The sequence below is a fragment of the Sinocyclocheilus grahami genome, unplaced genomic scaffold, assembly GCF_001515645.1.
Source record: "Sinocyclocheilus grahami isolate Dianchi unplaced genomic scaffold, SAMN03320097.WGS_v1.1 scaffold1923.1, whole genome shotgun sequence".
NCBI lineage: Eukaryota > Metazoa > Chordata > Actinopteri > Cypriniformes > Cyprinidae > Sinocyclocheilus > Sinocyclocheilus grahami.
This window is the reverse complement of record NW_015507102.1, coordinates 42,229-47,161: the sequence shown is the minus strand read 5'-3', so window position 1 is coordinate 47,161 and position 4,933 is coordinate 42,229. Positions and strand designations below refer to the sequence as shown.

At 43.9% G+C, this 4,933-nt stretch overlaps 1 long non-coding RNA gene across 1 annotated transcript in view; it reads right to left on the bottom strand.

The window, feature by feature from the left end:
• The window catches only part of LOC107573364 (uncharacterized), an 8,009-nt gene extending 5,022 nt beyond the window's left edge, over positions 1-2,987 (bottom strand). Inside the window, exon 1 of the long non-coding RNA XR_001607494.1 lies at positions 2,868-2,987. This is a non-coding gene — a long non-coding RNA (uncharacterized lncRNA). The remainder of the gene's footprint in view (positions 1-2,867) is intronic.
• Between the last annotated feature and the right edge of the window lie 1,946 nt (positions 2,988-4,933).

Here is a 4,933-nt window from a genome sequence, read left to right as displayed (position 1 = left end):
ATTCTCCTCTTCTCTCTTCTTTTGGTTTCTCTTTATTTATTTATTAATTTTCTTCCCTATGGATCTACCCGCCGTCCGCCTCCTTTGCATGGAGCAAGGGGAATGCTCCCTCGAGGACCATACTAGGGACTTTTTAGATCTTGCCTGTCTTACTCATTATCCAGACAGCTGCCAGTGTACATTTTATTACGTCGGACATAACACCTCGAACAAAGCAAAGCTGTCTGGTGACGGTCCTCGAGGGAGTATCGCCGTTTTCTTGGAGTGGGTGCTGGAGAAACAGAGACGGCATTTCTCCGTCTGCCCCGCTGAGGAGGACATCTTCAGCCCCACTACCGAACCAGAGACCAGCCAGCCGTCATCCCACTGCACGGAGCAATCGCCGGAGCCCACCGCAGACGGGGAGCCTGAGCCAGCGCAAGAACCGGCGTTGGAGCCGATCATCGCCCCTGAGCCTCAAGAGATGTCTGACCAGGTGTGTGAGCTGGCCACACCGCACGTGCCTGAGGGAGTGCTCGTGGAGTTCGAGGGCTTGGAGGAGAGTCCCGGCCACAAGCCGAGGGTGAGCTGCAACTGGTCACTGGACATTACTGTGAGGACCTAATGGACATGTTTAAAGATGACTTAATGGACTGGGTTGGGGAGGCAATTCTTACGTTTCTGTGTCTCCTGAGTCTCCGCTGGTTCCGTCCTGCTCTCCTATGTCTCCTGGGTCTCCGTTGGTTCCGCCCAGCGCTCCTGCGTCTCCTGAGCCCCCTACAACTCTAAAGTTCCCTCCCAGCCTCCCTCTCCTGCCTCTTATGCCAGCCTGATCCCCAGCTCAGTCTCCGCTGGTGCCTGTTCGTCCCTCAGCTCACCCTCACTCAGCGCCATCCGGGCGCTCTGATCCGCCTCGGGTCTTCCAGTCTCCAGCTCCGTTTGGCGTGAGGATCCCCTGTCTCCGCCTCCAGCCTCCGAGTCCCGTACTCCACCCCGGTCCTCCGAACCATCGGCTCCGTCTTGGCTCCTAGCTCCCTCGTCTCCACCGTGGCCCGTCATCCCACTGGCTCCACGGGGATCCCTCGTCCCTCCGGCTCCACCTTGGTCAGTCGTCGAGCATCCGTCGCCTCGGGACTCCACTCCTCCGGCTTCGCCTCGTCACTCCATCCCTCTGGTTCCGCCTTCGTCCTCAGTCGCAACGGCTCCGCCGAGGTCTTCCGGATAACCCGTCTCGGTTGCCTGATCCGTCAGCCCCGACTTGGCCTCTCAGGACCTCGGGTGTTGTCCTGGCTCTCCGTCTCGGCTCCACCTGGGTCCCCCCCCTTCCAGTGGCTCCGTCTCCATCCCTCGTCCCCAGGGTGTCGTCTGCCAATACTCCATCATGGCTCCTCCCACCCTTCACTCCCCAATGGACTCATTTGGACTCTTTTCTTTTCTGCCCTTCTCCTGCTCCTCGCCCTCCTCCTGAACCCCCTCCCTCCTTCCTGTACATGGCGCGAGGACGCGCCTTCCCGGGAGCGGGGCGAACTGTTACGGTTGTGGAATTTTTAGTTGTGTTTTTCCCAGTTCCTGGTCTCCTGCCACGTTTTGTTCCGTTGACCTAGTTTTCCTTCGTTGTCCTGATTATGTCATTCTGATCACCTGTGTTCATTCAATCATGTCATTAGTCCCTTGTTTGTGCTTTAATATTTATACTCCCTGTTCGGTTCAGTCCTTTGCCGGTTATTGTTTGTTGTTGCGTTGCTCTATGCTCCTGGATTCTGTGTTAAGTTGATTAAAAAGTCTCCTTGTGGATTATCCTCCTTTGTCGTGCGTTTATACTGCACCAGCACATTACAGTTGGTAATGCAAGCACAAGTGAATTTTTATCTTGTCTGGATTGTTTTGGTATGCAGTAATTTGCTAAATTGCCCAGTCATTCTGAAGGGCACGCCTTTGGTCTCATTTGTTGTTTTGGTCGCACTTAATTTTCAATGATTGCTATTAACAAACCATTAACTATGACCTTTGCCTCAATAAACTCCTAATTTGCCATTTATCAATAGTTAGTAACGTAGCCGTTAACTTTAGGTATTGGGTAGGTTTAGGGATGTAGAATATGGTCATGCAGAGTATGTGCTTTATAAGTACTCATGAACAGGCAATATGTTAATAATAGGCATGCTAATAAGCAACTAGTTAATAGTGAGAATTGTTCCCTATACTAAAGTGTTATCATTTATCTGGTATGCGCATGGATGACTGATGAAAGTACGCAACTTTGCACAAAAAGCATCCCGCTTGAGCTAAAATATAAAAACTTATACGGGGCTTACCATGATGAATCAGCGTAACACAAAAACACGTTTGGAAGAAGGATGGATGGTGTATTGACTCATCATTTAAATTTTGTTAATTTATGAAAAAAATTATAATTAAAGAGTGTAGAGCTGCAATAACAAATCAATAAAATCTCTTATTATGGACAATGGGGGGAAAAAAAGTAATTGACAGATATTGATTATCAAAATAATCGTTAGTTGCAGCCCTAAAATAGTGCACCTGTTCTAATCTTGCATACTTCTGACTCGTGGCAAAAAAGTTTGGTCATCGTTGCATCTTATTTTGCTACGAAATGCAAACACTGATGCCTTTGTTCATTTTTGTCATCTCTTATGATGTTCTGCCCTCTAGTGGTTAAATAGCACTACTGTCGTTGGGTAGATCAGCTTTTGTGACAAACAATAATTGTGATACCAGACCAGTTTGTGAAGCATGACGATCGCTCAGTTTCAGTGTTTTCCTAAGCTAGAACATGGTATCTCACATAAAAATCATGTGTTAACAGGCTTACATGTGCAATGTGGGAAAGAGACAATTAAATGAATTCAAATAGTTCAAACAGTCACCTGATAGCGGTTCTATTGATGATGTTGTTGGAGAGGTTGATGAGGATGGTGATGCTGCTGAGGTTGGTGAAGGTGTTGATGCTGGTAATGTGGTTGGTGAGGATGGAGATGAAGGCAGTGAATGAGGAAAATGATGCAGAATTAGATTCTGTAACTTTAAAGTATTGTGATTTTTACACTTCTTAAATGTATTAATATATCATAGATTAATGATTTGTGTTGAGTATTTAGTCTTACATTGAAAGCATGTCTGATTGTAGTCAGGACAGCACTAATTATCATGCAAACTTTATAACAAAAACATGCATGGTAGCATTCGTTATTATGTCCAGGACAGCAGAGCATCACATTTTTTTTCAAACACCATTTAGTAAGCCATTTGGTTGTGATTCATTTGAAATTATTATAGCCTAGAAAGCAAGCAAACAGCACTTACATATCATCACTAAAAAGCTGTCACTCACTTCAATTTATCGCAATCTCACTTCGTTCCGTTATAATCAGCGAAGCTCTCTAAACTGCACATATAATATCTATTTACATCGTGTCTACGTGTAGTGTTTGGCATCGAGTGAATTCTGACTGTCTCATGTTGAATGCGTGAGAGTTGGCAGTCCTGTATGTATTTATATATTTCTTTATTAATATCTTATATTATTAATATCTTAACATATTATTATATCTTATATTAACCATTTGCACACACAAGCAATATCCGACTCGACTCCTCCCGACTGCAGACGCAGGTTTACAAGCCACTATTTCCTGCATTTTTCAGTCAACTTCTTGCCTTTTCCCTCCTTATCAACAGCTAATTTTCATACATGATAAAAGCTCCTTGTGGTTTCTCGGTTTGACCAATTTAAGCATCCCTAAACACAAAAAAATAGCCATTTTGAGGTTCTGCTAGCAATTCCTATATAGAAAAATCCCTTCCTGTCCTCCAGCTGCATTTCGCCCCACAGCAATGACGCCATGTGCAAACAACCTATGAGAGAGGGGAAGTGAACAACTAAATACACAGTGCAGAAGAACTTAGATGGCGAACAGCTGTAATAATTAATAAATGTCTATAGAAACTAATAATAAGCGGGAAACTAAGACAAAGGAACACATGTGACTGCAGATAACAAACTAAAAGTCCATGAAACTGAACTTATACATGACAAGTGTACAGTGTAAACCTTTACTCATGAGTTATACATATTAATAGTTGTCGACCGATATTGGTTTTTTGATGGCCGATGCTGATATCTTAGAGAGCAGGATGGCCAGTCCTTGTCAAGCCCTGTTGAAAATACGTGTGTTGGTGCCAGTATAGACTGACATTGAGTAAAGATGTGGAGATTGTCAAAATAAAGGTGTCTCTTGAAAAATATAAGTATCCATTTTTTTTACATGTTGTGTTGATACATTGTATTGTTAGTCATTTGATCTATGTAGAATTGAAGTGAAGTGACGTGTGGCCAAGTATTGTAACCCATACTCAGAATTTGTGCTCTGCATCTAACCCATCCAAGTACGCACACACACAGCAGTGATTAATGAATACACACACACTGCGAACACACACCTGGAGCAATATCGATCCACATCGATGTGTTGTTACACCCCTAATAAATGCGTATTTGCTGAATGCTGATGGCACTATTTTCTATGATTCTCTGCTTATTCTGCTTGTTTTTGTCACACTCGCTGATGTGAGATCAAGTGCATGACGCATGAGTTGACTAATACATAGTCTTTAATAATAATCCACAGAAGAACAGACAGGAAATCCAGGCAGACAGACAACCAACGCAGTGTACACATAAACAATAACCAGCAACTGAGAGAACTAAACAAGGAATATTTATACAAACGTAAGAGAGGAACTAATGACTTAATTAAAAGGACACAGGTGAACAGAATGAACTAATCAAGGGAACTAAAGAAAACTAGGTCAAGGAACAAAACTAAACAGGAGAACAGGAAATGAAAGAAATACAATCAAAGTCCATGAACGGAACATAACTGTGACAGTTTTGGGCTTCCCTTAGATATGTTCATTTTACCTTCATAGTAAC